We start from the raw sequence: 23,135 nt of genomic DNA on the forward strand, positions 1-23,135 counted from the left end.
ACCATACACTAAGGCATCGAAACAAATTAACTAAAGAAATCCATAAATAAATCCGCTAAAACCACACGATAACGATTAGCCCATAATCGGAATCATCATCAACGTGGGTTCCGATGAAATCATGGTATAATAAATGTAGTCTTTATAACGAATAAATAAAACCAAGTCCGAAACAAGAGTAAGGTTCATAAATAAGAAAACTAGCATCCAAGTTACAACTTAGAACAAAGATTCACAAGTAAAAAGATCTTCTTCGTCTTCATTGAATCATGCTAACATGGTCTTCTTACAGCTCTCCTTGATATGTCTCTGGCCTGATATATTATTAAAAATGACCTAAAGTTATTTATATAGCAGCCCTGATCAGCAGATGTAACACCCCCAAATCCGGGGTCGGGGATCCGGGTTGTCACGAGTTCCATTTCCCTTAACAACACTCAATCTTAATAAACAACCAACTACTGTGTACGGTGACCCCACAATATACACACACACCACAAGTTATAGTCTCAGAGATGGATACCAAAAATATCACAAGTCATTTTATTCCACAGTTATAAGTCATTACACCTCAAAAGGGTTTCTGAATAACTTTACATATTCTTTTCCATTATTATAATTTATAAAATATATATAAGTCTGGTACATCAATAGTTGAAAACCTAGCCTATTGGTAGTTCATACCTCAGCTACAGCGGCATCAACGCCTACAGGAAACAGCGAAATATTTCCTATCCGCTCGCGAATTGGGAGCTTGGTCCTGTTCATCTTGTCTAGCTATTATTGTGTGATGAAAGAATAAAGTAAGGGTGAGCAAAAAGCCCACCAAAATAACATGTATAATAGTTAACAATGTATGAGCATTCTTATAGTACTCATCAAAATCTTGGTCAAGAAGAAATGAACCAAGTTTGATATCTTATCGCGACCAAGTCGTAAAATATTCACTATATATGTATATATACTTTTCAAAATTTTTGAAATCCTCTTCCATGCATAACATACACAGAGTTCCAGTTTATAACTGTATAAAAACATCGTTGCAAGGTGATCTCATATATCTAACCTTGTCTCAATGTTTTTCTAAAAATCTTTGTCATGCATAAGATAATCATTACTAGATATAAGTTAAAAAGATGAACTTACAAAATACTCCAATATACTTATATCTTTTCCGAATACTACTTGAACTACCACCGTTCAAGGTATAATCAGTTTCAAAAGTTCACCACATAGATGAGACTACAAGATAAGACTTGAATATAATCAATCTTTAAAATATTATTCAAAAAAATGAAGTTACGAGATACTTCATTAAGTCCCGATAGATATATACACATATATATATATCTCATACTTTCCTTGAAAACCTCTGTTATGAACAGTATAAACAGAGTTGTAATACCCAATGAATTTGGAAAGAAGAAAACTTTGGCATAAACCTGATATCTTTCTGATCAGGAAAAGATACCAATTAAGTCACCTTTTCTACTAGTAGATGGATGAATTCCCCACTGGTCATCACCCTGGCCGCATTAGGACCTTATGATAGACTGCCACTTAGCCACTTACGCTTTGATGGACTGCCACTCAGCCACTTACACCTTGATGAACTCCCACTGAGCCCATGTCGCTTATGCCGATGCATATCGACTGGGCTTACTTCCCGAATGTTGGGCAAGTAATCAAACTCTTTTATCAAATTCGCAACTTCGTTGCGCCAAAAATATACCATGGAGCCGAATCCCTTTGGTTTTGAGCGAGTATTTAAATCCCCTTCGAAAGGAAGATCTTAAATTTGAAAATGAGTTTTGGGATCCGCTCTAACTTTTAAAATTATTTTGAAGACTCGAGAACATTTTTAAAATCGTTTGGAATAAGGATGATTTGATAGAATAAATCAATTCCAAGATAATCAAAGAATATCTGAATGTTATGCTATAAATAATATTCCACTAACGAATAGCTTTTATCAAAGCAAACGTAGTAAATGTTTTGAAAATAACTAATTGTAAATATTTAAGGTAATAATGATTGATGATATCAATCATTTATCGAATACTTGGCTAATAACGAAACATTATTCTTTAAGAAACTATAGAATATTATTTTATAAAATAAATGGAGTCATAAGTCCTCGAATGAGTATTCAAACTAATATTCAATTATAATTTAAAACTATCAAATAAAAATTATTCAATTAATAGTTTTGTAAACTATATATATATATATATACTCAGGAACATCGCCTCCCGGTTTAGAAAAATGTTCAACTTTGGGTCCCCTATACTAAGGGTATACGCAAGTACTACTTATCTTTAGCATAGGTATTATACAGTTTATAAGCAAGTGAATTGACAATGAAATATCAAGGTCTCAAAACAGGCATGTATATATATATATATATATCATATCATATCAACATGCTTCAATATATTGCAAGATTTGCTAATAAAAATCATGCACTTATCACAAAATAATATATATATATATATATATATATTTACATCACAACAACAGTATAACGGGTAGAAAACTTGCCTGAGTGTTCCGGGATAGACTTAAGCTTAGAGTTGGTCCGGTAACCTATGAACAACAACATAAGCCGGAATTAGACCACAGTCGCTTAAGAAACTAGTAAAAACTCACTCATACCCTAACGGTCGCTTATACGCTTAAAGATTTGCGTAAATCGCTCGCGTACCCTCAGCTCCACTAATTTTAATAAATTAACCGTTATGAATTTTAAGGCGACTCTTTCGTGAGAACTGTACTAACTACCTTATTCACTTGACATAATTCTCTCGTATTTCAATTAATCATTTAAGGGTCTCAATTATGGTCTCAAAGTTACTCGAGGTTTTGGGGTTCGCTCGAAAAACGCCGTTACTTAAAATGGTCGTTTCTCATCGCTCGTAACTCGGATTTAGGCGAAGGACATATCAAAATGAAACTCGTAACATGAACTATCTAAATATGCCAAAGGTTAGAATCTTACAGTGAGCTCACGGGTCCTAAAGTTAAGCACATAAATAGTTAAGGAAAATCGGGCATTATGACGACTAGAACTTAGCGATTTCCAATATTTTTACCACTCCAAATCAATCCCTTCCAACTTCAATCCATCCATAACTTAAAGATTCAAACCTATGCTACTGATCTTAGCCAAAACAAGCTCAAGAATATAAATCCAATTCAATATTATACCATCTCCATAATCAACTAATCTACTTAACAATCAAAGTTCAATTCAAGCTTAATCATTCAAACAACTACTCATCCATCCAAACCATCCCAAAATTCAAGCAAACAAACTTAGTACTTAAAGGTATAGAAGTTTTATACCTTTATTTGTGAGGGGAAAGTTGCTAAGAAGCCTTAAAACCTTGATTAATCCTTATACAAGTTTGGATCTCACAAACAATCAAGAGAACACAAAGTTAAATTTTGAAGTTTCTAAAAGTCCGATTGAAAGAACGGTAAAAATAAGGGTCTTACCATGCTTATTTGGATGAGACTTGTGAACAAGAGTTGTAGGCCTCTCAATATCTTTCTAAAGAGCTATAGAACATACTATTTGAGTGAGTATTGAAGGAGATATGGCAGTTTGAAGTTGCTGGTGTGGTTTTGGCCGAGAGCAAGCTTTGAAAAATGGGGTGATGAACTGCTTCTTTGATTTGCCTTGGTTAATTGATATGATGTTTTATTTGTTTAGTTAATCTAACCTTGATTTGATTAACCAAGGTCATAATACATGGCCATAAATCATCCTTGGCTAAATATCTTTTAAACCATGCTTATGTCATCAAGCACGTGTCATCTTACATCCACTTGTCCACACCTTGTGGTTTGATGATGTAATAATCCTTGGCTTCTTGTACAAGCTTGTCTCTTGGTCATTTATTTATTTTACGGTTCGCTTAACTCTCTTTCTCGTTAATAGTTTGAGGGATCATATCCGGGATCTTATTACTTGGGCTTCCCTGAACCTTTATTAATAGCTTATATTCCTTTAATGATCCTCTTTATGTTACCTTATACTTAATCCTTTCGGTATCTGGTGGATTTTTGGGAAAAACCAAATTGTTTGAATCTGAATTCTGACGACCTTTACATACACTCATTTACTTTAGGGAATATTAATACGATTTCAGAATTTCCATAACAGTACTAGTATATAATGTGGTTTGATAATTTTTCTTAATCAGCATCATCAGCAAAAAGTTACTATTCATCAGGGTTTCAAATATTTCCAAAAATTGGGGTTATTACAGTCTCCCCTCCTTAAAAGGATTCCGTCCCGGAATCAGATAGAAAATAGTTGGGGATGCTTTTCTAGAATTGCGCTTTCTAACTCTCAATTCATTTTTTTCCACATTCCGGTTTTACCACAAAACTCTGACTAGTCTGATAACCCTGTTCCTAAGCACTTGCCCCTTTCAATCCATAACCCTTACTGGTTCCTCCATATATGTCATGTTTGGTTGCATGTCTATGCACTCGTATTCTCCTATATGTCCGACATTTAGATTATGCCTCCTTAATATTGATACGTGGAACACGTTATGAACTTGCTACGGGTTCGAGGCTAGGGCTAGCTCATATGCTAACTTCCCAATACGTCTTAATATCTCTAAGGGTCCAATAAATCGTGGACTTAGCTTTCCTTTCTTTCCGAACCTCATTAATCCTTTCCAAGGGAATACCTTTAACAATACTAGGTTCCCTACATACTCTTTGTTCTTTTGGGCCAAGCCGACATACTTCTCTAGTCGATCTTGGGCTGCTATTAGCTGTCCTCTGATTAGATCTACTATGTCCTTGGTTATTTGGACTACTTTGGACTTGAGCATCTTGCGCTCTCCAACTTCATCCCAATATAAGGGAGATCAATATCTTTTTTTTTCGTACAGGGCCTCGTAAGGCGATATTCCGACACTGTCATATCATCTATCATCATAAGAAAACTCAATCCGTGCTAAGTGATCATTCCAAATTTCTTTCAAGTCTATCACACATACTCTCATTATATCATCTAGCTCTACAACTATCGCTTCTCAATACTTATTCTTTTCTAGTTTGCAATCGTTACTATCTTCTGTATAAAATACTATTCTGGATATACCTTTACTCGCTAGAGTTTTATAACCTTTTAATAAATGCGTCAACCTTAGTATCACGAACGCGTTAGATTCGGAATACCGCCGTAATGATACTACTTCCTTTCTAGCTGCTTCTATCTTCGAAAGCTTGATCCATCGTATATAAGTAAAGATTTTATTAAGAGATCACTATGATCATGAACACTTGTTACATCGCATAGTTAGTACAAAAGGTGGCCAACCTTTAGTACTTGACACGCAATTAAACAATAGGTGGTATCATACTAAGCTTCTATCACACAGATAGATTGTCATTCGGCAATACCTCCCCTTCTGGAAGGGTTGTTCTTCTCAGCTTATACAAAATGAAAAGGAGAGAAAAGAACGAATTTAAGAGCATTATATAAAAAATACTGCCACAAAATATATGTCTTGGAATCTACCTCTGAACTATAGAGGTTTATCAAGGGAGAATGAAACATAAGTATCTATATCAATATCCAGTATTATCGCATCGCAATTCACGTGCCTGGATATTTTTGCTATTCCATCCATCATTCTATGGACCCATACTCTTGCTCAAGTTTATAAACAATTACCTTTGAAACTCCCTCGATATCGAAAATTGAATCTGGGATTTTATTCTAGACATCATTGTTACTAGAATTCTGCACTTTCCCCACAACCTTCCTCGTATAGTAATACGACTCTCTGTCGATAAGAAGGAATAAATATTCAATAGGTAGATAATCCACTAGCTAGTCTAGCATTGATAACTTATACATCACCACGACCCGATTAGTGGTACTCAATCTCAACATCAATTACAATATAACTCTCCCGGTTATTATCATCTCATTATTCGCAGAATCATTGCTGCATTACTATAGTCCACCGCGGACCTACAGTAGTTATTCGTTTTCCTTGAAATCTTAATAGCTAACCATACAAAGTCCGTACATGTCGTATCAAATTCTTCTAAGGAGGCAACATGATCACCATTCCTGATTCATGAAGGAAACTCCTGAACTTGATGTACATATATGATATGTAGCAGATAAAATTTTAGAAGAGTTTCAATAAAAGCAATGATAGCAGGTTAATACCATTATTAACCATATCTCTTTATTCGGAGACATGAAGCTCAAAGGTTCATTTAGTCCTTTCGTAACATGGTCTAGGCTTATCTCAAGATAGGACCTTCTAAGATAGATAGCCCGCTCACGGCGATTACATGAATTAAATCTTTACCAAACTACTATTACGGTTGAGTATCACACAATTATCAGAAGGAATGTCAATCTTTCACACCATAATACAACCTTCATGGCTTTAACCATCACCACTGTATTCCTCTGGAACGAGCACCTATAATTGCTCTCTTACACTTAGAGTGTTGGCCACCTCATTGGCCTTTCCTGATAGTAATAGTTCCTTATAATCAATGTCTTTTGAACGATCTCCAACTAAATTTTCTACCTTATTTCCAATCACTACTTGTGTGAAAATGCTCTTCCCTAATCTTTAGTGAGAAAAAAAATATCACCATTTTTCCAAAAGTTATTGCCTCGGTCTTTAGAGGTTAACATTGTCACGAATGACTCTCGATCATACTTAGGACGTCTCTTATCTTGGACCCTTCTTGTTTTCACCAATCTTGACCTTCATTGGATCGATCTATACTTTCTTATGGTTCAACACATGCCCACCTGGCATAATTATAATTACATCATATTTCCTTTATCAAAATTTCTATTTTTCAGAACTTTGAATATCACCTTTCTCCTTATAAGACCTCTAAGGTTATCCTTGACTCGTTCCTCATGCATTCCCTAGATACAGGGCATATCAAAATACCATTTACTAATACTAGAACCATTGTCTATATACTTCTGAAAAATTTCTCCACTGATCCTTAAAGGTTGTTGTTACCTTAATCATTTCCAATTCATACAGTCAAAACTCATTCTGTCCCTATTAAGGGTGAAATTCCAACCTTTATGCATTCCTCAGGGTTTATCTCAAGTTATAGAGGTTTTATCCTTAATTCCACCTTTAAAAAGGTACTTGCATCCTTCCATGGATAAATCAAGTCATATATCCTTGATAGATTATCTTATTCAATCATTCCCACCTCGATAGTCTATACCAAATTTCACAATAGCATCCTTATTCAAGCTGAGGTCAATCTATATGGCCTCCAAAAGATAACAATGGTTATCCTCTTTTCTTTCCTAATTTGGTAATGATAAAAGAGATGTTCTGGAAGATATTGGTCGTGTTCAATGTGAACTTTTTAGTTCTAACTATTCATTTATCTCCAATTATTTATCTCAACCGTCATCTCAATGTTGGGATATCTTTTATACCTGGCATCTCCCTTTCTGGGTATCAAGCCACCGGTCTTACATACACTTCACATTCTTGAAGGTCACTTCATTCATCCTATTTTCCTAATTTCTTGTTATCCTGTCTCCTCAGTTCATCCGTGTTTCCTTATTAATCCATCGGTCTATCTCAAAGTTTCATTGAATACTCTCAACTTAAAGGGGATTAATTATACGTATCGCTTACGCCTTCAAACCTTGACTTTATCTCATGATCAGTCACCATCGCGCTGATGATGACACACTTCTCTATATTTATTGCTAGGGTTTCTTATGGTTTCACATACCTAACTCCCTTATCGCTTCTCAACTCTATTTCCTTTATATCCCTTTAAACTCCTTCCCCTTTCAGTCTTTTATTTTCGTTTCTATTACAACCATTTCATGAACCAACACAATATAAGCATTGATTTCAAACATCCCGTCATTCTGGATTCGTGTCCTTCAGATGAACCTTGATGACTTTCACAACCTAGATTCATGATTCATCATACTTGTCTGCCTCTGGCCTGGTTTTAAAACTTCTACACTATCTCTCTATCTTCCTTAGCCTTCCACAAGCGGGTGGCCTCTCTTTTAGGATGGTAAGTGGCAAAAACAGTCTTTTGTACTTCATCAATCATTTAGAATCTCAAATGATTCCTCTATTTCCTTTAGCCAGGCCTTGCCTCGACTGGGTCAACTTGTTCCTTGGAACTCTGAGAGCTTAGCGACTTAAAGGTCCTGAAAGAATTTCCCACCGCATTATTTCCTCAAGGTGGTGGTTGGGGATAAAAGTATAAGTTATGTTTAGGCAGGTCCATGAATTTCCGAATAGGAGTACCATCCTGGTTCTTCCTATCTTGCTCGACTTCTGTTTTCTCAGTATGAAATGTTTCATCCTTCTCCCATAATCGGGGTTATCTTATACGTTAAAATCCTTATTTTCCACTTTATTATGTTATGGGTTCCTTCTTTATTGATGGCGACCTCCCTGACTATCATATTCAGGGTTTGCCCTAAATTTTATTCCGCGAACTATGGCTTTCATCTAAGATCCCATCCTTAAGCTTTTGAACATTTGGAACCCAAATTCTGTAGGAATACCTCATTATTCCCTTATCATCTTTCTCGGTATTAATCTCTTCTTTATTCATTAGCTCTCTGCCTTCATTCATCACTTGTTCTTGGCACAATATGATCTTTTCCAATAATTCGGGCTGCATTACAATCTCAAACAGCTTTTCAGTACCGGCTCCGGTTACTTCACTTCTATTTCCATTTTCTCGAAATCTCTTATCAACTCTTCCAAAGATATTATCATCTTGAGTCTCTCCTTTCTACTAAGGGCGTCAGCCACCACATTGGTTTTCCCTGGATGATAAAGAATCTCATAATTGTAAGCCTTGATTAGCTCTAACCACCTCCTCTGGCGCATGTTGAGCTCTATCTGCGTGAAAATATAGTAGAACTCTTATGGTTTGTGTAAATCTCGCACTTCTCTCCATACAAGTAGTGCCTCCAATCTTTAGGGAAAAACTATTGCCGTGAGCCCAAGATCATGGGTGGGATATCGAATTTCATATTCCCTAAATTGTCTTGACACGTACGCGATTATCTTTCCGCGCTATATAAGAACACACCCTAATTCCTTGTGCAAAGCGTCACTACAAATCTCAAAATCTCTTTTTCCATCCGACAAAGCCAATATAAGGGTCATCACCAATCTTTTCTTCTGTTCTTGGAAGCTGTTCTCGCATTTCTCTGTCCATTCGAACTTCTCAGTCTTACGAGTAAGCCGCGTTAAAGGGGCTGCTATCTTTGCAAACTTGAACAAACCTATAGTAGTAACCGGCCAATCCTACCCCTGGTAGTTGCCTTAACTACGATCATTAATTCCTTAGTGATCATCTTTTCAGTCTCGTCAGGATCCTCCATGGAATCCTCCTCAATAACCTTCCCTTTTGGGAAAACATCCTTAATCGCTACATCCTTAATATGAACAGCATTCGGTCTCTCGTTAGGGTGCTCCATTGGATCCAAAATCTGATCTCCAATATGTAGTAAAACATCATCATGTTGTTGCTCCTGAACCTCAGGTTTCGGTGCCCCGCTACCCTATACGATAACGAACTATGCAACTACCTTGATATTTATAAGGATTCTCGTAAGGGTTTTAACTGTCAGTACTACGTTAGGTAGTCTGACTATGAATTTGGAAAGAGTTCATATTATCTTAGTGAACTTATTATTTTAACGTCGCATCATCTCTGAGGTTTATAACGCTTAGCACTGGTACCATTTCTGTAACACCCCCAAATCCGGGGTCGGGTATCCGGGTTGTCACGAGTTCCATTTCCCTAATAACACTCAATCTTAATAAACAACCAACTACTGTGTACGGTGACCCCACAATATACACACACACCACAAGTTATAGTCTCAGAGATAAATACCAAAATAACACAAGTCATTTTATTCCACAGTTATAAGTCATTACACCTCAAAAGGGTTTCTGAATAACTCTACATATTCTTTGCCATTATTATAATTCATAAAATATACATAAGTCTGGTACATCAATAGTTGAAAACCTAGCCTATTGGTAGTTCCTACCTCAGCTACAGCGTCATCAATGACTCCTGTGGAACGTTTCCTATCCGCTCACGAATTAGGAGCTTGGTCATGTTCATCTTGTCTAGCTGTTATTGTGTGATGAAAGAATAAAGCAAGGGTGAGCAACAAGCCCACCAAAATAACATGTATAATAATTAACAATATATGAGCATTCTTATAGTACTCATGAAAATCTTTATCAAGAAGAAATGAACCAAGTTTGATATCTTATCGTGACCAAGTCGCAAAATATTCAGTATATATGTATATATACTTTTCAAAATTTTTGAAATCCTCTTCCTTGCATAATATACACAGAGTTCCAGTTTATAACTGTATATAAATATCGTTGCAAGGTGATCTCATATATCTAACCTTGTCTCAACATTTTTTTGAAAATCTTTGTCATGCATAAGATAGTCATTACTAGATATAAGTTGAAAAGATGAAGTTATAAGATACTCCAATATACTTATATCTTTTTCGAATACTACTTGAACTACCACCGTTCAAGTTATAATCAGTTTCAAAAGTTCACCACATAGATGAGACTACAAGATAAGACTTGAATATAATCAATCTTTAAAATATCATTAAAAAAAATGAAGTTACGAGATACTTCATTAAGTCCCGATATATATATACACCTATATATTTATCTCATACTTTCCTTGAAAACCTCTGTTATGAACAGTATAAACAGAGTTGTAATACCCAATGAATTTGGAAAGAAGAAAACTTTGGCATAAACCTGATATCTTACTGATCAGGCAAAGATACCAATTAAGTCACCTTTTCTACTAGTAGATGGATGAATTCCCCACTGGTCATTACCCTGGCCACATTAGGACCTTATGCTGGACTACCACTCAGCCACTTACGCTTTGATGGACTGCGGCTCAGCCATTTAGACCTTGATGGACTCCCACTGAGCCCATGTCGCTTATGCCGACGCATTTCGACTAGGCTTACTTCCTGAATGTTGGGCAAGTAATCAAACTCTTTTATCAAATTCGCAACTTCGTTGTGCCAAAAATATACCATGGAGCCGGATCCCTTAGGTTTTGAGCGAGTATTTAAATCCCCTTCGAAAGAAAGATCTTAAATTTGAAAATGAGTTTTGGGATCCGCTCTAACTTTTTAAAATCATTTTGAAGACCCGAGAACATTTTTAAAAGCGTTTGGACAAAGGATGATTTGATAGAATAAATCAATTCCAATATAATCAAAGAATATCTAAATATTATGCTATAAATAATATTTCACTAACAAATAGCTTTTATCAAAGAAAACGTAGTAAAAGTTTTGAAAATAACTTTTTGAAAATATTTAAGGTAAGAATGATTGACGATATCAATCATTTATCGAATACTTGGTAAATAACGAAACATTATTCTTTAAGAAAATAAAGAATATTATTTAATAAAATAAATGGAGTCATAAGTCCTCGAATTAATATTCAAACTAATATTCACTTATAATTTAAAACTATCGAATAAACATTATTCGATTAAGTTTTGAAAACTATATATATATATATTGTATATATATATAATATACTCGGTAACATCGCCTCCCGGTTTAGAAAAATGTTCAACTCTGGGTCCCCTATAGTAAGGGTATACGCAAGTACTGCTTATCTCTAGCATAGGTATTATGCAGTTTATAAGCAAGTGAATTGACAATGAGATATCAAGATCTCAAAACAGGAATGCATATATATATATACATATCATATTAACATGCTTCAATATATCTCAAGATTTGCTAATAACAATCATGCACTTATCACAATATAATGCATATATATATTTACATCACAATAACAAAATAACGGGTAGAAAACTTGCCTGAGTGTTACGGGGTAGACTTAAGCTTAGAGTGGGTCCGGTAACCTATGAACAACAACATAAGCCGGAATTAGACCACGGTCGCTTAGGAAACTAGTCAAAACTCACTCATACCCTAACGGTCGCTTATACGCTTAACGATTTGTGTTAATCACTCGCGTACGCTCGGCTCCACTAATTTTAATAAATTAACCGTTACGAATTTTAAGGCGACTCTTTCGCGAGAACCTTACTAACTACCTTATTCACTTGACATAATTCTGTCGTGTTTCAATTAATCATTTAAGGGTCTCAATTATGGTCTCAAAGCTACTCGAGGTTTTGGTGTTCGCTCGCGAAACACCGTTACTTAAAATGGTCGTTTCTCATCACTCGTAACTCGGATTTAGGAGAACGATATATCAAACCGAAGCTCGTAACATGAAATATCTAAAAATGGCAAAGCTTAGAATCGTACAATGAGTTCACGGATCCTAAAGTGAAGCACATAAACAGTTAAGAAAATTCGGGCATTATGACGGCTAGAACTTAGCGATTTTCAATATTTTTACCACTCCAAATCAATCCCTTCCAACTACAATCCATCCACAACTTCAAGATTCAAACCTATGCTACTGATCTTAGCCAAAACAAGCTCAAGAATATAAATCCAATTCAATATTATACCATCTCCATAATCAACTAATCTACTTAACAATCAAAGTTCAATTCAAGCTTAATCATTCAAACAACCACTCATCCATCCAAACCATCCCAAAATTCAAGAAAACAAAATTAGTACTTAAAGGTACAGAAGTTTTATACATTTATTTGTGAGGGTAAAGTTGCTAAGAAGCCTGAAAACCTTGATTAATCCTTATACAAGCTTGGATCTCACAAACAATCAAGAAAACACAAAGTTAGATTTTGAAGTTTTTAAAAGTCTGATTGAAAGAACGGTAAAAATAAGGGTCTTACCTTGCCTATTTTGACGAGACTTGTGAACAAGAGTTGTAGGCCATCTCAATACCTTTCCAAATAGCTATAGAACATACTATTTGAGTCAGTATTAAAGGAGATATGACAGTTTGAAGTTGGTAGTTTGGTTTTGGCCGAGAGCAAGCTTTGAAAATGGGGTGATGAAATGCTTCTTTAATTTGCCTTGGATAATTGGTGTGATGTTTTATTTGTTTAGTTAATCTAAGCTTGATTTGATTAACCAAGGTCATAATAAATGTCCATAAATCATCCTTGGGCTAAATATCTTTTAAACCATGCTTATGTCATCAAGCACATGTCATCTTGCATCCGCTTGTCCACACCTTGTGGTTTGATGATGTCATAATCTTTGGCTTCTTGTACAAGCTTGTCTCTTGATCGTTTATTTGTTTTACGGTTCGCTTAAATCTCGTTCTCGTTAATAGTTTGAGGGATCATATCCGGGATCTTATTACTTGGGCTTCCCTGAACCTTTATTAATAGCTTATATTCCTTTAATGATCCTCTACTATAATCCTTAAATAAAAATCCTTTTAATTTTGTTACCTTATACTTAATCCTTTTGGTATCCGGTGGATTTTCGGGAAAAACCAAAGTGTTCGAATCCGAATTCTAACGACCTTTACATACACTCATGTACTTTAGGGAATACTAATACGATCTCAGAACTTCCATAACAGTAATCCTATATAGTGTGGTTAGATAATTCTCCTTAATCAGCATCATCAGCAAAAAGTTGCTATTCATCAGGGTTTCAAATATTTCCAAAAATTGGGGTTATTACAGCAGAGAAGTCCAGAAATCAGTCTTCTATTCAAAACAGGATTCTTGAAACCCGACCTGGCGCAGCCGCACTCTTGATCAGCGTGGGCGCGCTGGCTTTTTGAAGTTCGGGCGCGGGCGCGCGCTTGATCAGCGTGGGCGCGCGCTTGATCAGCGCGGGCGCACGCTTGATCAGCGCGGGCGCACTGGGCTTCTGCCAAAACTTTGACTTCTTCTGTTTCTTGCAGATTTAAGCCGGTTTTTGCAAGCTTTATTCCTTAGACACCAACTTAACACCGTATTAGCATCAAATCAATGCTAATTCACCGGATTCTCAGATTATTGCCTGAAATGCAAAAACACTATAAAACACCAATAACTTGAGTACAAATACACCAAATCAAAGCTTAATAGAGCATTATAAAGTGTCATAAATGCCACTCAACATACCCCCAAACTTGAATCGATGCTTGTCCTCAAGCATAAATAGACTCAAAAACAAGAAATAAAAATGCATGAATGCAACTAAATGAATGCAACGATCCCCATAAAATAACTAAACCAATTAACAAGCAACACCTCAGCAAATGAAGTTATTCACATAAAGATCAATCAAATCTCACAAATCAACCTACAAACCAGAGACGTGCGTGTGTGCAACTGGTTACAGATATACTATCGCAACTAGATCAACAATCATGACTCACTACTTATCAAAGCAATCACAAGTTTATAAATTGAATAAAATCTAGACTCAAAATAACTTATAATACATCAATTCTTATATCGGAGTTAATCGTGGATTCATGCTTTTATTCTCAACAAAACAACACAAGTATGCTTATTTGATCGTGCAATGAGTGAGGTCCACAAAAGACTTATATAATTGTACTCATGTAGCGAGCGTTAGGTTAGCGGATCCCAGACTATAAAAGCCTTAGGTCACTAGGCACAAAGTCCCCTAAGAACTTAATAACTCGAGTACTAAAGAGCCCACTCGTGATCAATTATACATACACTACTAGAAATAGTGCCTACGACATCACCCCTTTAACATCATTAGAAATGTCACCGATGTTAAAAGCAGTTTTAACATCGGTCACTTTAAAACCGATGTTAAAGACGTTGTAAGACATCGGTATCTTAACCAACCGATGTCTATATTCATTTTAAAAAAATTAAAAGGCCCACTTCTTTATTTCCCCCGTTAATACACCAAAAATTCCCCCCCCCCCAACTAAAAATTTTACTCTAAGTTTTCCCCCTTAACCAAAACCATTTCCCCCCTCTCTCTCATTCTCTCTTCTCTCTCTCTCTCTCATTCTCTCTTCTCTCCTCTCTCTCGCTGTCTCGTCTCTCACTCTCTCTTCACTCAGTCTCTCTTCTCTCTCATCTCTCACTGTCTCTCTTCTCAATCACTCTCTTTAAACCTAACTATACCCCTATTTGTACAAACCTTTAATTAATCTCGATTAATTCCTAAATCGAGCTCGATTGGTGCTAAATAATCTTGAAACAAGTTGGGTCTACTCGATTTGTGTGAGAAAATTAAGTTTATTTTGAATTTATTTTCAAATGTTATGTTTTTTTTTTAATAGAGTTTTGTTTACAGGTCTCTGGAGCTTTGTTAGTGTTCAAAGAAGTTGGGTTTGCTTGATTAGGTAAGATTAACTTCTAATCTACTCGATTAAAAGTTGGTGTATGTATTGTTAATCTTGAAAGAAGTTGGGTTTATAGATCAATATAAGTTGTACTGGTGGTCTTGTTATTGTTACTGCTATATATGATGATTGTCTAAATGAGTGGTTGATTTTACAGGATGATTATGCGGTTGAAGATGACGAGTACGAGACTAAATTCAAAAAAGAAACCATTGATTGTGAGTTATATATATAATCGATTAGTTTATTTAGATCATTATATATTTCACTCTGTGTTAATTATTTATGCAATTTTGCTTGAGTATAGTAACTCCTTCGAAATTCATTGTTTTACTATCAGTATAGATTCTACAAGTGGTTTTCAGAGGTAATTTCCCGTAGCCTGTTATATGATTTTTCTACTTGTCCATGTTACATTGGATTTGTAGTTGATTTTAGATTATTTCGAAACAGGAAAAAGAGAAGGGGGAATGGCTTAACAATCTCCAGTATGGAGTATTTGGTCTTGGCAACAGACATTATGATCATTTTAAAAAGGTGTGAAGTAAATGCCTATAGATTAAAAAAAAGATTCTATTTCACATCACTTGTATGATTCTACTTAACGGTTGTTAATTTCTGAATTTTAGATTACAAAGGATATGGATGACGGCCTTGCAGAGCAGGGTATGTAAATCTAAACACTTTCTCTTTCTTTTGGTTTTAGGTTAAATATATTGATAATATTACGTTCATTAGAGATGCCTAAGACTTCTTATGTGCTGTATCTCGTTATCTTTTTTTCACCATTTGCAGGTGCCAATCGGCTTGTTCTATTGGGTATGGGGGATGATGATCAATGCATTGAGGATGACTTTACAGCATGGTATTACAGCTTTAGCAATATGATATCACAATAGGTTAAATAGATTGAGTTTTGTTATAATATTGAATGTAAGCTTGATTACCTTAACAAAGTAATGTCAATTTAGGAGAGAGTTGGTGTGGCCTGAGCTAGACCAACTGCTTCGGGATGAAGAGGATGGAGCTGCTGCCACTTCTTACACTGCCACGGTATTAGAATATCGGGTGGTCTTTCTTGATCAAACCGATTCATCTTTGTTGGATAGAACTTTTAGTATGTCAAATGGTCATGCTATTAATGATGCTCAACATCCTTGCATGTATCTTAATATTGATTCATATTTTTATCTTGCTTTTCAATATTTGATATTCTTAAAGTCCCATTATCCTAATTTATGATTATATGATATTTTATGGGTGTAGAGCTAATGTATCCGTGAAAAGAGAGCTTCATACCCCTGAATCTGATCGATCTTGCACTCATCTGGAATTTGAAATTTCCCACACCAGTCTCACGTAAATATCTTTCCTTATCTAGTCATATTATAGTTTATCGTTAGCAGCAATACATATTTTTACTTGCCTTTTATTTAGGTTGGAAACTGAGTCATTTTCCTACTTAAATGCAAAGAAGAACGGTCAAAAAACATGATTTTACAGAAAGATTAACAGTTATGTGTTTACGTACTCAGATATGAGATAGGTGATCATGTTGGACTGTACACTAGAAAACCTTATTGAAATCGTTGAAGAGGCTGAAAGATTACTAGCTATATCACCGGACACTTATTTCTCCATCCACAGTGAGGTAGATGATGAAACACCATTTAGCGGAGGGTCCCTTCTACCTCCTTTTCCACCTTGCATTTTGAGGCACGCACTGATCAAATATATAGATCTTTTATGGCATATGTTACACTCATTCACTCTTTCGCTTATTGTTTTACTGATTTCCTACCAAGAAGGCATATGTTACACTCATCAATGAATGTTAATATAATCATAGTGTTTTAAGATATCTAGTCTACTTCAACAAACCTTGGTTAGTTATATTAATAAAAAATTAATCATAACTTTACATTTATTACTGATTAATAATAAATCTTCTAAAGTTTATTTATTATTATATTCACACGGCAGTATTTGTGTAGCAATATTGTACTTTACACACCTAATCATTCTTTCACAGATGCATATAACTATGTTTTTTACATTATACAGGATTGCTCCCTCAAGAATTCATGTTACTTGTGCATTGGTTAATGAGAGAACTCCTGCAGGACGAATCCACAAAGGCGTCTGTTCAACTTGGATGAAGGTAATTTTTTAACCCATGTACTGATGAAGTTGGTAATTACTTAAGAGGGGTTTTGTTAACGTGGAGGTTTAAATAACATAATAAATTTAACTCTATCCTTTGCAATAAAAAATCTAGCTTTCTTTTATCTAGATCTCGGTGTTCCAATGTAGAAAGCAGAGATTCTTTCTATTAAATGCTTAATTATTTCAGAAAAAATAAAGTTGATTTGATTCTCCAATCCCTTGACTTCTTCTTTATTTTTCTCTGGTTCTTGCTTTATAACAATTGCATGCTTCCCTGCTTTTTTGTGCATGTACTCAACTAGCTTTACGGGATCAAATACTCTTTTGACTGTCACTTGTGAGCCCTTCAGATCTGTGTCCTAAATCTCAATCCCTGTAAATCAATAAAAATAACTTAACCGATATGATATATAACCTACTAACAGTGTCCGATCAGTGGACTTAGTAATTCAGTAGCAGTATCCGTAGAGTCGGTAACTTAAAATGGTAGACCTTGCGTAAAAATTGCTAATACTGTAAAACTTAGTTAATAATACCTAACAAAATTAAAAAATGAGATGAATTTCTGATTGATAATAACAAGATAGATGATCAATTTTATAAGAGAAAAACAAAAACAAAATATCAATAGAACATCAAGAAGTGGTTATTTTATTATAATTGAAGAATATTCAGATTGCGATGCACTTCTAATTTAATATGCAATCATGTAAGCCTTTTTAACATATTTTATACCACAGTGCTCCTTTTAGCTACGATGGAAGAGAAAAGGGATTAACAATAGAATAGGGAACGAAAAGTAGAAAATTAGAAATTAGACCGATAAGAAATCATGAATCTCCTTTCATTCGTTCAATATGTTTCTTGATATCTTGAGCACAAGCTTCACAATGCATGTGTACTTTTGAAACCACTGTTATTACCTGAGGCTACAGTCAATATTACAAAACAATTACTTAAAAAAATGTAGATCCCATAAGGATCCCAAGTACTACGATCAAATATGCCCCCACATTGAGAAGTGAGAACCAACAAACTAGGAAAAAAACAGAGAGTTAACAGTGGTAACAAAATGCAATGACTAATAATTTACAACTCGTAACCTCTTTTTTCTCTGGCGGTTTAGGAATGTCTTTCTCCTCGGGTTTTTTGCATTCTGCTGGTGGTGGAGGGATTGGAGAAAGAAGCTCAACATGCCGGTGACTCTTACGCTGAACCCTGGCTAACACTTTAAGTGGATCTGCCTTCTCACCTTTCACCACAACCTTATGAGTCTTTCTATTAAATGCTAACACTTATGATTATTTCTATTTACAGAATGTTGTGCCATTGGAGGAAAGCGATGATTGCAGCTGGGCATCCATCTTCGTTAGACAGTCTAATTTTAAGCTTCCATCTGATTCTAAAGTGCCTATTATTATGATTTGTCCTGGCACTGGATTGGCCCCTTTTAGGGGATTCCTTCAGGCCAGAAAGTGCAGAAAATTGATAGTTGTAAGTTTATTTTTTTTTATTATGAACACCAAACAACTATATTTGGAAAATTAGCTTGTCATCATCCATATGCAAGAATGCTGCTACTAAATCATTTTTAATGTATCCTATAAACAGTTAAGCTGACAGTTCAGTAGTGTTTAAGATTTAGCATTTAGGAAATTATCTATAAACAACAAACTAGCTAAACCAACTAATCATGTATTCATATGTGGTCAGTGATCAATACCAGACTTAGCTTCTAAATCTACGTTCGACATTTGTGAAGTAAATAATTTGTAATAATTTCTTATACTTGTCTCCTATCAGCATTCACTTCATGTTTGTACTTTGTTCATTATAAAGACAAGCTCAAGAGGGAGATGTACGTGATGCTACCAACTTTACTTCAGCTGATACTATTTATAGTTCAGCAGCATATCCATCCGGGGAGAATTGCTTGGGGAATGCGGCTTTAGTGAGCTAGATAGGTTAGGAATGTGATTGTAAGTAAATAGTTTTTGATGTTGATGTAAATGTAGATATAGAAATATGTTGGTTGAATGCTGATATATAAGTTTTTTGGTATATATTTGTTCTCGTTTAAGATTGTTTTTTATTGATATAGCTTTTATTTTAATTAAAGAGTACGATGTATCTTGGATATATATAACATCATTTAATTATTAACCAACTGATGTCAAAAATAGGCAAAACACAACAATTTTGACAGGAAAAATGATGTAAATATGAACTTTCACATCGCTAACCTAAGTGAAACCGATGTGATATGCCATATTTAACATCGCTAACCTAATTGAAATCGATGTGATATGCCATATTTAACATCGGTTCTATGTAGCAACCGATGTATTATACAAAGTAAGACATCATTTCTTTTAAGAATCTGATGTCTATCAGTTAAATATTCTTCTTGGTATATGTTTATAGTGCTTCTTAACCTCTTATTTACCATTTTTCACAATCTAGTTTTAACATGTTATTAAAAAAAGGGTTAATTATATATCAGTTTGCTAAGAAAACCGATGTCTATGTACATCTTTAACATCGGCTAAAAACCGATGTTAAAGGCCCCTACCTTTCTCTAAACATGCGAAGACATCGGTTTGAAAAAAAAACATCGGTTTATAACCGATGTCTAAGGGAATTTTTCTAGTAGTGATAACACTTATTCTTTTTTTTTCTTTCTGTTTTTTCAAATTTCTGAACGAGTGCGTTTTGTTTCATTTCGCTCAACCCTAGACTACTCATAAAAATATGAGCCGGCTACTAGCCATTTGACACCTAGCCACACTACTAGCAATAAAATCCAATCTTCTCCAATTTTTAAATATCCATATCTTTTATTATTAAGAGAATATCCTAAATTCTAAATATAAACAAGCAATTAAACCTCGACAAACAAACAAACCATGATCATGATCTAGCACTCTAGCAACCTATAAGATTTAGTGAAATACAATTATCTCTAGCATGCAAATTAATTCGATAAGACTTAACATCACTAAATACGACATCACTACATTAACATCAATATCACAAGTCAATTGGAAAAACCATCTAAGGGATCATGTTACAAATGCACATGCATGAAACTATATGAACAAAATATCATAAAAACTACCAAAAAAAAACTACATGGCATAATATGCAAACTATATGCACTAAACTATCATGAATATGCAACTATATGTGACTCACACAAATATATTCCTTCAACTACTACCCCCAAACTTAAAATATTCACTGTCTTCAATGAAGATAATAGTTAGGAATTCAGGCATACCTACTGTGAATCAGAATCCTCACCCTCAACGGGTGGAGTGTCAGGCGTGTCTGGAGGCGGATACATGGATTTCTCACCAAATATTGGCCACTGGATGTCAACACCGGTGGCTCTGAAAGCTGTCCCAAGTGCCTTGGTGAGATCATGTGCAAACCGACTATGGATGTCGTGCATCGCATCCATCCTCCGCACTAGACGTCTATACTGCGTCGAACTTAAACCAACTCCAACATCTGCTCATGCCTCCTACTGCTGCTGCTGCTGCGATGAACCTATCTCCTCTCCTAACTGAGCTCTCCAAGCTGCTTTACGGGCCTGCTGAGAACCTCCCGCAGTAGCCTGATCCATGGGTACACCACCTAGCAGATGATCATATGAATACCCAAGCCCCTTAGGATCGGGCTTCCCTCCATACCACACCTGCATACTCAACAGTGTAGAACTGTCGATAGGAGCACTGGGAAGCTACAACTGCTCATGTGCGGGCCAATGAACACCAACTTCCACGCACAACTTCGTCACAATGGATGCATACGGAATAGCACCTGTGGTACCTCATCTCAAGAATCTCAAAATCCCCTGATAAATCACCATCCCCAAATCAATGTAATTGCCATGAAGAATACCCCATAGCAGATGAGCACGCTCCACGGTAATCTCATGCACATGCGAAGATGGCATGATGTTAGCACAAATAAATGAGTTCCAAGACCGTGCAAACCTTTTCATGCACAACGCAGGGAACGTGGAGTAATCAGTAGTGCCCCTATTGAACTTCCAGTGAGTCTTAGGCGCACACAGAGTTGCAACGATCAGATCCAAGTTGAAGTCCTCGGGAGTCTTATCATTCCAAGTGTCCTGACCGGGCTTCTCAATCACCCTCCTAATGGCATCAACACTGTACTCTACAGTCATCCCCCTAACCACCGTGAAGCCATTCTTCTCCGCCTTCGCATTAGCATAGAACTCCCGCACAATACTCGTGGACACAACAGCGGGAGCCTCACAAAAAGGAACCCAACCCATCTCAATAATCATCTCCAACAGCTTACCATCCTTCCCTGATGGAAGAAAACCTCGTTCCTTAGAAATAGGCTTCCAGAGAAGCCCTGTGTACTCCTTTTCAGCCTCAGGAGTGGAAAACCTTGGCCTCACACCACCCACAGATGAAGAATCGATGGTGTTGCTGCTAACTTGTGTTCTTTGCCTCTTGGGTGCCATTGAGGTTAAATAAGAGAAAATAAAAGCTAAGTGTTTGAGAGAGATTTGTGCTTGAGAATTTGTGAAGTGGTGGAGAAGTTTGTGTATAAGTGTGTGTATTTATAGGTGGAGAGGTGAGAATTTGATATTGAATAGAAGTGGGAATTGATTATAAGAATCGTGGGAATAATGGTTTTGATTGGAAGAGGGAATTATAGGATGTGGAAGAGTAAAAATTGGGTTGGAATTGATTTTGGAGTAAAAGTCCCGATTTTTCTCTTTATTTTGCTGTTATAAAAAAAATTCAAACAGGGACCCGGCGCGGCCGCGCGCTTGATTAGCGCGAGCGCGCTCACTCTCTGGAAAACCGGCGTGGCCGCCGCTTGATCAGCGTGGGCGCGCTCAACTACTGAAGTTGGCCCTGAATTTTTTTTTTCTAATTTTTTTTGTGATTTTCTCCTTTCTTCTTGCTTCCTCTACCTACTAATGTACAACAAACTTGGGTTGCCTCCCAAGAATCGCTTCTTTTACGTTGCTAGCTCGACGTAGAACCTTGAGCTCAAATGGACAATAGAATGACACTAACCACCTCGTGGTTTGCCGTGTGACCATAGTAATGCTTCAACCTCTGACCATTTACCTTGAATGCTTAGCCCGGATCATTTTCAAAAATTTCCACCGCTCCATGTGGGAATACAGTTTTGATTATGAAGGGCCCTGACCACCTTGACTTCAACTTTACAGGAAAAAGATGGAGACCAGAGTTGAAAAAAAGAATTTATTGCCCCGACACAAATGATTTGAGCACTAGACCCCGATTATGCCACCTCTTGACTTTCTCCTTGTACATTTTGTAACACCCCCAAATCCGGGGTCGGGGATCTGAGTTGTCACGAGTTCCATTTCCCTTAATAACACCCAATCTTAATAAATAATCAACTACTCTGTACTGTGACCCCACAATAAACACACACACCACAAGTTATAGTCTCAGAGATGAATATCCAAAAATAACGCGAGTCATTTTATTCCAAAATTATATGCCATTACACCTTAAAAGGGTTTCTGAATAGATTTACATTTCTTTGCCATTATTACAATTCATAAATATACATAAATCTGGTGCATCAAAAGTTGAAGCCTAGCCTATCGGT

General features: G+C 35.9%; 2 pseudogenes; one reads left to right on the plus strand and one right to left on the minus strand.

The window, feature by feature from the left end:
- Positions 1–8,241: 8,241 nt before the first annotated feature.
- LOC141719375 (uncharacterized) lies at positions 8,242–22,002 on the minus strand (annotated as a pseudogene).
- Positions 14,696–17,697, plus strand: LOC141716812 (NADPH--cytochrome P450 reductase 1-like; annotated as a pseudogene).
- Positions 22,003–23,135: the final 1,133 nt, after the last annotated feature.

Source organism: Apium graveolens, chromosome 4, assembly GCF_009905375.1.
Source record: "Apium graveolens cultivar Ventura chromosome 4, ASM990537v1, whole genome shotgun sequence".
Classification (NCBI taxonomy): Eukaryota; Viridiplantae; Streptophyta; class Magnoliopsida; order Apiales; family Apiaceae; genus Apium; species Apium graveolens.